We start from the raw sequence: 10753 nt of genomic DNA on the forward strand, positions 1-10753 counted from the left end.
CCTAGTCCTATTAGACCTCTCGGCAGCTTTTGATACCATCGACCATGGTATCATGCTGCAGCGGTTGAGGGGGTTAGGAATAGGGGGCACCGTTTTGCGGTGGTTCTCCTCCTTCCTCTCCGACCGCTCGCAGTTTGTGTTGGCAGGGGGACAGAGGTCGACCTCGAGGCATCTCGCATGGGGAGTGCCGCAAGGGTCGGTCCTCTCGCCTCTCCTGTTCAACATTTATGTGAAGCCGCTGGGTGAGATCATCCGTGGTTTCGGGGTGAAGTGTCATCTGTACGCTGATGATACTCAGCTGTACATCTCCACCCCAGACCACCCCAACGATGCCCTTGATGTGATGTCCCGCTGCCTGGAGGCCGTGCGGGCCTGGATGGGGAGGAACAGGCTCAGACTCAACCCCTCCAAGACCGAGTGGCTGTGGCTTCCGGCGCCCCGATATAGTCAGCAGGTGCCATCGCTGACTATTGGGGGTGAATCTTTGCCCCCCACAGAGAGGGCTCGCAATCTGGGTGTCCTCCTGGACGCACGGCTGTCTTTAGAAGAGCACATGACGGCCGTGGCCAGGGGGGCCTTTTATCAGGTTCGCCTGATTCGCCAGTTGCAGCCCTTTCTGGATCAGGACGCCTTGCGCACGGTCACTCACGCCCTTGTCACCTCCCGGTTGGACTATTGTAATGCTCTCTACATGGGGCTCCCCTTGAAGAGCACTCGGAGGCTCCAACTGGTCCAGAATGCGGCCGCGCAGGTGGTTATGGGTGCAACCCGTTGCGCCCACGTGACACCCCTCCTGTGCGAGCTGCACTGGCTCCCAGTGGTCTTCCGGGTGCGATTCAAGGTGTTGGTTACCACCTTTAAAGCGCTCCATGGCATAGGACCCGGGTACCTTCGGGACCGACTTCTGCCACCAATAGCCTCCCACCGACCAGTCCGCTCCCACAGAGAGGGTCTCCTCCGGGTGCCATCAGCCAAGTTATGTCGGCTGGCGACACCCAGGGGGAGGGCCTTCTCTGTGGGAGCTCCAGCCCTGTGGAATGAACTGCCCCCCGAAATACGAAAGATTTCCGACCTCCGGGTGTTTCGCTGCGCTCTGAAGACCCTGTTGTTCCGCCAGGCAGGGTTACTAACATAACGTTTTAAATTGGGGTATTTTAAATTTCTGGGATTTTAATTGGAGCCTAATTATTTAATGATTTTAAATTTTAAATTGTTGTCGTGTTTTTTGTGTTTTTAAATAGGCTGTACACCACCCTGAGTCCTTCGGGAGAAGGGCGGTATAGAAATAAAATTATTATTATTATTATTATTATTATTATTATTATTTGCCTTCACAGGCACACACACCCCACCCTCCAAGGCACGGCCTTTTACCACTACCGCAGCAGCTCCCACCGCTGCAGCTGCTACTCTATCGAGCCACGTAGTGAAGTCTCAGCTGTGCAGCAGCTGATTAGGCCAGCCGCCATCGCTCTTAGTCTCATGGAGAGGCTTTCAGATGAGAGGCAGCTCGCTGCCACCATCACTGTTACTGCCGCCTCCTTTACTGATCCATGCGGCATGCCTGGAGTCCAGGCGGCCATTTTACCGCCCCATCTCTACCACCGCCATTTTTTTTTATTTAAAAAGTTTTACAAATACATTTTCTCCTCAATTCCCCCCCAAACCCTCCCTAACCTTCCCCTCCCCCCATGACTTCCTCTAGATCAGTGGTTCTCAACCTTCCTTAATACAGTTCCTCATGTTGTGGTGACCCCCAACCAGGGGTGGGTTCTAAATTTCTTTTACTACCGGTTCTGTGGGCGTGGCTTATTTTGTGGGCGTGGCTTGGAGGTCATGTGACCGAGTGGGCGTGGTTAGCTGGTCATGTGACCAGGTGGCCATGGCTATGTGTATAGGGACTACTCAGAGGGCTGAAAAAAAGTCATTTCTGACAGGTCCTCGCACTTTTGACTGGTCCTCACACTTATGACCATCCTCACATTTATGCCTGTGCAGCATTCTTAACAACCATGTCACTCATTTCACAACTGCTTCTCTTCAACATGGTATAAGATAGGGCAAAAAATGTAAAATGTGAGGACAGTCGTAAATTTGAGGACTGGTCAAAAGTGCGAGAACCAGTCAAAAATAACTTTTTCAGCCCTCTGAGTAGTCCCTGTGCACAAAAGGACTACCCAGAGGGCTGAAAAATGTGATTTCTGACAGGTCCTCGCACTTTTGACCGGTCTTCTCAGTTATGACTGGTCATCATTTATGCCTGTGCAGCATTCTTAACAACCATGTCACTCATTTCACAACTGCTTCTCTTCACCATGGTGACAAGATAGGGCAAAAACGTAAAATATGAGGACAGTCGTAAGTTCGAGGACTGGTCAAAAGTGCGAGGACCAGTCAAAAATAACTTTTTCAGCCCTCTGAGTAGTCCATATGCATAAAAGGATACAGCAATAGAGAGGGATGAAGGAAGGGAAGGGAAATTAGAATAGGAGTGAAGGTAAGAGAGGGAGGAAGAGAGGAGGAGAAGGAGAAAGAGGAAGTAGGGAGAAGAAGAAGAGGGGGGAAGAGAAAGTAAGTAAGAAAGAAAAGACAAAGGTGGTAGGTTTGAGGAGAAAGATTGCTGTACAATAAAAAAGATGAAAGGGAAGAAAGCCAACCCCAAACAAATATAAAGATATTAAGATAAAGAATGAATTGTTAAACTTTAAAGAATAATTAGAAACACACATACAAACATACAACATATTTTCTTTGAACAGAGTATTTGGCCGGTCCACAAATTTAAACAGTTGTAGGAGGTTAGCAGCCACCCCTTTCCTAGAAGAATGAAATATTTTGGGAAATATTAAAAAGGCAGAATATTATATTTCCCTACCTGGATGAGAAATGGAGAAGCATATTTTACAGACAAAGAAGCTCCCACCTTCCTGCCCCCCACCCTTTGTTAATGGGCCAGAGGCAGAAAGTCAATCCTTTGTCAAAGGACATTTGCAACACAATAGCAACAGAAACTAACACAATGGGCCCCATCAAGCCATGTGATCCTGTCCACTATTAAAACATCTTTCCAAACAGTCTCCATGTTTCCAGTGTCTTTTTCCCCACTTGGAGCAGAACCCAGAAGGATATTTCTTCCAACACAATATTTAGTCATTTCAATTAAATTTACAATTTCTATATTTCCTTTTTACCATATTTATTCCTCAACTATTTTTTTAAAAAAAACAATATTACCCTTCATCCTCATCTCTAATCTTAATCAAATTCAATTTTTCCCTTCTATTCTATATTATACCCCTTTGCATTGTCATCTATTTTTATATCCATCCTCACATTGGTTAATTATGTAATACAGTTGTTTAATACAAATTCAACATTTTCATATAAATCAATTAGTTATATAACTATCTTTTTTGTATATTTATCAATATGAACATGAATATTCCAATTATTTCCATGCAATCCAATTTCTTACAAATCAATTAATTATATTTACCAATAATAATAAACCAAATAATTTCCCCCATATATTCCTCCAAACCACAACTTAACCATTTCTGCTTTCAACACAATATACAATTAATAGTATCTCAATTATTACAATTCCCTAGTTAAATAGAGCTTTTTTTCTTTTGTGTTTTAAAATCTTGAACCTCCTCTTGCCCTAAATTTCCCATTGTTTGCAGTTTTGTACCTACCTTTTTTGGTGAGGAAAAAGCAAAAGAAACCTCTCTGCCTCATTTTGTCACGTTGCAGCTAAGACCCTGCTTTTGCTTTCTCTTTTCAGTATAGCTAGGGGGAAAAAAACTTGCTCCAGGAATTTACCTCTTTGCAGCTAGCTCTTTGAAGCCCCGCGGCAAGAATTTAAAGTTTTTTTCCCTCTAGCCATCAGCTGGGACTCCAGAGCAGCAATAGATTGGGAGTGGGCGGGGTAAGCGAATGGCAACCAGGCGATCCAGCAGAGGCAGAGGGTGAGTGAAGGCGGGGGGGGCGAGAGAGGGCTTTGCCGACCCCTGGGAAATGGCCGTTCGACCCCCAAAGGGGTCGCGACCCCCAGGTTGAGAACCGCTGCTCTAGATAAAATCCAAATCAAAATTACATTTTTTGAAACTTAAACCCCTCCACCCCCTGTGTACTATTTATATCTTCATAGAGCTCAGTTAATCTATCCCTACATAATACATTCAGCTAAAAGCTATCTGATATTTCCTAGTTTGATATTTATTCTGCACATAATCTATCCACTTTTTCCACTCCCATACATAAGTCTCTTGAGTTCGATCTTTTAAATATGCTGAAATCTTCGCCATCTCTGCAAAACTGGCCATCTTCAAAGTCCATTCTTCAATAGTGGGCATAGCATCATTTTTCCAATATTGGCCTATCAATAATCTCGCTGCTATCACCATATACAATATCAACTTTGTTTCACCCAATGTAAAACCCTTAACTATACCCAATAAAAACAGTTGTGGAGAAAACTGAAGTTTTTTCTTCAAAACATTTTGCATAACCCACCAAATTTTTATCCAAAAAGCCTTCGCTTTCTTGCAGGTCCACCATATATGATAATATGTGGCATCTAAACAATCACATCTCCAACATTTTGGTTGAACATTAGGATACATGCATGATAGTTTCTTAGGATCTAAATGCCATCTGTAAAACATTTTATAAAAATTTTCCCTCAAGTTCTGCAACTGTGTAAATTTAACATTCTGGACCCATATTTTTTCCCATGTTTCCAACATCACTGGTTCTGCAAAATTTTGTGCCCACTTTATCATACAGTTCATTTTCCGAGTCTCTTTCTAACAAAACATTATAAACCCTCTTAATATGCATTGGACCTTTCTCTTTTATATGTCTAACCAATTCTTCATGATATTCTTCAGATATTTTTATAACTCTTCTTTCTTCTAAGTATTTATCTATAAGTCCAGTTTTTATATCATCTTTAGCATATAATTTGGTATAATAGTCTAAGAAAGCTTCTTTAATTAATTTTTGTTGAAAAATTTCCTTTCCTCCACTCCCAATGCTACCAATAACCTGTGTACTCTGTCGTTTCCTCAATGTGTAAGCCAACCATCTGCCCGGTTTATTAGCGTTGCAAAATGTATTATGTTTCGCAAATTGTAAGTTAATTGCTGTTTGTTCCGCCATAAGCATATGAAATTGATCTTTCAAGAGTTTTATAGCTCCTCGTATTCTTTCATCTGTTGGGTTTTTTATAAGTAACTGTTGTTTAGAGTTCATATAAATGAGTACCCCTCTCATATATGCCTTACTCACGTCCCACACAATCTCAATAGGGGTACCCTTATTCAAATTCATTTCAAAAAATTCTTTCATTTGCTTTTTAAGTTCATTTACATTCTTTTCATATCTAAACAAGTTTTCATTTACTCTCCATGATCTTCTCTCAGTCTTTCCCATTTCAATTTCTATCCATACCGGGCTATGGTCAGTTAGAGTCCTTGGAAAAATCTTTGGGTTTTTTTGTTTGTTTGTTTTAACAAGTAAATCAGATGTTAATAAAATAAAATCAATCCTAGAGAAGGATCTGTGCCTGTCTGAGAAGAAAGTAAAGTCCAAATCTTTTGGGTTATGTATTCTCCAAATATCTTTTAATTCCAAATCTTCTTTCATATCAAAAAAAGTCTGCGGTAGTCTGATCCTTGACTTTGCCACACTCTTTTTATCTATTTTGGGATCAATTACTCCATTCCAATCTCCCATGATTAGAATAGATCTATAATCCCATTGCAATATTTTAAAATGCAATGTCTTATAAAAATTTGCTTGTTGTTGATTAGGAGCATAAATTCCAATCACCAAAATTGGACCATTTTCTGTATAAATTTCAATTGCTATAAATCTCCCACAATCATCTGCTTCTATAATTTTAGCTGACAGTCTTTTATTTACGTAAATCACTACACCATTCTTTTTTTCCAGATTTGAAGCTATAAATTGTGTTCCTAATCTAGAATTTACTAAGTATTTTTAATCTTGTATTCGAATATGAGTTTCTTGTAGACAAATAATATCATTGTTAAATTGTCTCAAATAATTAAATAATTTCTTCCTTTTCTGTGGTGAATTTAATCCATTCACATTCCAAGATAGAAACTTAATTGTCATCTGGAGCCTCTTGAAGCAATAAGAACATCTGCTGAAGACTTTCTTCCAGGTTGATAGTCTTCGGCTTAGCTCCTCCCATGGCTTCACATGCTTGTGTATTGCCCTTAGCTCCCTTCTTGTCTTGCTATATCTTGGACCTTCCCTGTTGTTTTTCTTTAATTTGCTTATAAGCTGCTCGAGTTATATGCTGATCTTTAGCTTCACACATCCGGGCTAGGTCCAAAGCCACTTCTCTTGTATTCTTGGGTAGTCCAGTTACAGTTTCCAGAGGGAGATCTAACAGGGGCTCATCAAGAAATCCCCCTGTAGCTCCCTGCAATTCCATTACCTCCCTCTCCGTCTGTTTACACTGCTCTTCAATCTCTTGTTCAAACTGCTTCTCCTTATCACTCTCCTTTATCTCCAACACTGAAGATGTACCTGTTGATGTTGAACCTGTTTTAAAAACTGTAGAATAAAATTCTTCCGCTTTCTCAACAGTATTTAATCGATATCTTTCTCCTTCATACCTCAATATTATGCCAGTCGGAGCATCCCACCTGAATGGGATGTTTTGTTTCTTTAGCTCAGTCACCAAAAATCCAAAATCCTTTCTGTCTTTTAACATCTTAGGTGGCAACTCTTTATAAACTCCAATTTCCTTTCCATCCACTTGCACAGCAGACACAAAGGACCTTTGCAAATTATCATTTCTTATTCTTCTATCTGTAAAATATATCACCACATCTCTAGGCAGTTGTCTTTGTTTAGCCACCCAAGAATTCACTCTATAGACTTTGTCCATCTTGCAAAAAATCTCTTCAGGGCTGATCTTTAACATCACAGGTAAAGCATCAGCACAGATTTTTCTCAGGTCTTCTCTGCTATTCTCTCTTATACCTCTAAGTCTTATAGCAAATTCCATAGATTTAAATTGCAACATTGTCATCTCATTTTCAATCCTTTGCATTTTATTGTCAGCATTAAAGATTTTATGATCCGCCTCCTTCATTTTGCTATCTACTTCTAATCTAAGTTCCTCCACTTTTTTATCAGTTTGCACAACTGCATCTGACAGGCCAGTCACCACTGTCATTAACTTTTTAGTTACCTTGTCATATTTTTCTTGAACCACCTCTTTGATTTCTTTAATCTCCTGCTTAATTTCTTGTTGAGATTTTTTAAATTTTTCATCCATGTTTTCATCTTGCCTCATCAAAGCCTGAGCAATAAACTCTTTTAAATTTTCAAGATCAATCTACTTTCTCTGGCTCTGCTGGCTAGGAGGCTGTTGTTGCAGCTTGTGCGTGGAAGGTTCCCCCCCCCGCTGCCTTCATTTCTTGCTTTGTCTGTTTTGAGGCCATTCTGCCATGTAGTCTAACTTTTTCAAAGAAGGAAGTCTTTTTTCCCTTTCTTCCTCCACAGAATCCTCTAAAAAATTCCCCCAGGTTTAGTCAAGTTGAAGATAAAGTTAAGTCAGAATCAGTCTTACTTAAAGAAAATTTCCCTTTCTCTTCACTTGTTGCAGACAGTATTACTTTGTAGCGTATTGAAATGACTATGTAAATCCACTTTCGCTTTCAGCTTTCACTAAAGCTGAAGCCGGGTGCCATTTTCAGGAAACTTTCAATCTTTCACTTAAGTTTAATCACAGGGCTAACACAAATACTTGCTGTTTTGAAGTTCAAGTCCCGATTTCACCCTGTTCTTTGGAAAAATACTCTTTGTTTTTGCTTGCAAGGCTGGTCCCGCCGTCTTGTTCTACGATGTGTAGAATTGCCTCCGAGGTCCGGAGCCTCAGCAAGCTGGATAGGGAGCCTCGCCTGTTTCCTCCCCAGAAGCAAGAAAAGCAGTCTGGGGGCTTCGCAGGGGCTCTACCTAATCTCGCCGGCTCTTCTCTTGATTCCTTAAGGATTCGGAGTTATCCAAGCCGCTTCTCCTTTCTCGAAGCGGCTCTTTACAGGCGACGGGGCTGGCGGTCCGAAAAAAGACCGTCTGGCAACGACGGGAACTAAACCGGAAGTCTCTACCGCCGCCATTTTGAGCTGCAGGGCGAAGCTCAGGCTGGTAAAACTCCAGCCTAGAAGGGCTTTTTCATCAGCCACTGCTGCAGCTACCCCAGGCTGGCATGGGATCCATCCAGGGGCTTCGAATCACCTCTGCTGTCAGGGCGTTGATTAATCCCATGTTTGGCTCTGGGAAAAATCACCCTGGTTTAGAGGATGGATCGAGGCTTATTCCTTGTTGCAATATTCTGAAAAAGAAATGCGAAGAAAAGTTTCTAATAAAACTCATTTATTTGTTATAAAGAAAATAAAACACCTCACTAACTAAGAAAAGTAATTGCTACATTTTTGAAATAATTCTTGCCGGCTATTTCTCAGCCGGACCTTGCTGGCAAGAGAACAAAGGAAAAAAGTATGTGAAGCAAGTGAAAGAATGCAGACATGTGTAGTAACTTTTGATAACAATTCTTGGCAAGGTACGGAAAGTCTGATAGTCCAGAAATAATGAGCTCAGCTGGTAAATAAAATAACGCAGTGACATTCCCCTTCTTTGCCAGTTGAGCGAATATCAGTACATCATCAAATAAGGCACATCTTCTTTCACAGATACTCGTGTTGAGCTGCTGGAAGTGGTTTGTTGAGCATATCAGCAATTTGATCATGTGTAGATACATATTGCATTTTGACAAAACCTTTTTTCACTAAATGTCTTATGTTTTGGTAACGGATGTCAATGTGTCTGGACCTAGAACCTGTGAAATGAGATTCAGAAATATAAACCACCGATTCATTGTCTTCCATCACGGTGATCGGTCGAATCGGGTGTGTCCAGATATCTGTGACTAAAGCATCAAACCAAGTTAGAGAATTACATGCATCTGAAACACAAGCATATTCAGCTTCAGTAGATGAACAAGAAACAAAATTCTGTTTACGTACTTGCCAATAAACAGGACATCCATTTAAGAACATCATATAACCTGAAGTACTTTTACGTGATTTCTTATCACTTGCCCAATCAGAATCTGCATAACAACATAATTCTGCATAATCAGTATGTGTTGGTTCTAACAATAATTTCAAATGTTTGGTGTATTTTAGGTATCTCAATAATTTCTTAATACATGTCCAATGAAACTGTTTTGCCTTACCTATGTGTCGTGATAAGAGATTAACACTAAGTGCAATGTCGGGTCTAGTCCAACTACTAATGTACAATAGTGACCCAATGACTGAACGATAAAGTGTTTGATCCTCGAACTCAGGACTTGCTTCTTGTGTCAAGTTGTGAAAATCTGTTTCCATGGGTGTCTTTGTTGTGTTAGCATCTTTCATATTGCAATGATGCAAAATTTGTTCAATTTTATCTTCTTGTGAAAGACTAAACCCCTTCTGTGTTTTTTTAATCTGAACACCTAAATAAGTGCTAATGTGACCTAATGAGTTCAATGTGAAGTATCTCTGCAAAGCTTTGGCAAAAATTTCACTCATTTGCTTATTTGGACCAATATAAACAATATCATCAACATAAACAAGAACTATCTCATATGCATTGTTAGATCTTTTTGTGAACACGCACTCATCAGTTTCGGACTTAATAAAGCCCATTGAATTTAGTTTGTCAGTAAGACATAAATACCACATTAAACCAGATTGTTTCAGACCATAAAGACTTTTGTTTAGGAACCAGGTATCCCCTTCTTGCTGTCGGAATCCTGGAGGACTTCTCACGTAGATCTCTTCATCTAGGTCTGCATGTAGATAAGCCGTGTCAACATCAAACTGGAAAACTTCTAAACCAAGGATAGTTGCAGTTGCTAAAGCAATTTTTACACTCTCAGTTCTGACTGTCGGTGAGTAGGTATTTGTGTAGTCCTCAGGATAACGTTGAGCGAAACCCTGAGCTACAAGTCTGGCCTTGTACAATGACTCACCATTTGGCTTCTTTTTGATTCTGTAGACCCATCGAGTGTCAATGACTTTTTTGTTTGCTGCAGGTTTTGCAGGAGTAAACACTTTAAGTTTCTTTAGACTGTCCATTTCAACCTGCATTGCTTCATACCATTTGTCTTGCTCTGAATCAGGGAGCTGTTTGATTTGTGTGAAATTATCAGGTGGAAGTGTAACATTGCAAATCAAAGGCAAGGGTGCTTTTGTCAGTTGCCAAGAATATCGTTGTGGAGGGATTCCTTTTGTGGCCCTCTTGGAACATCTCGGAACAACTGTCCAGTCTTCTTCTGCTTCGTCCTCGTCCTCACTTTCGTCGCTAGCGTCAGCATCCGCGGCTTGCGAAGACGGAACATCGGGTTGAGAAGAACCAGTGGAATCTTGATCATCAATCTGCGTGGCATCAGCAGTATCATCTCTGGGAAAATAAACTCCAGGATCATTGGAATGAATCCTGGACCAGTCAATATCTTCCTCAAAATTAGCAGATTGGGAAATCACAATTGCATGTTTAGAGTCAATAAATCTTCTCCATTTTGTGTTATCATCAATACCCATAAATCTCAGTCTTTTTGCTGCTGGACTTCCTTTTCTTCTTTGAGCTAAGGGAATGTTCACCATAGCATATGAACCAAAAATATGGATGTTTTTAAGATCGGGCTTGTAGCCATACA

Source organism: Pituophis catenifer, unplaced genomic scaffold (genome assembly GCF_029215685.1).
Source record: "Pituophis catenifer annectens isolate HBS135680 unplaced genomic scaffold, rPitCat1.0.hap2 SCAF_4, whole genome shotgun sequence".
NCBI classification, from domain to species: domain Eukaryota; kingdom Metazoa; phylum Chordata; class Lepidosauria; order Squamata; family Colubridae; genus Pituophis; species Pituophis catenifer.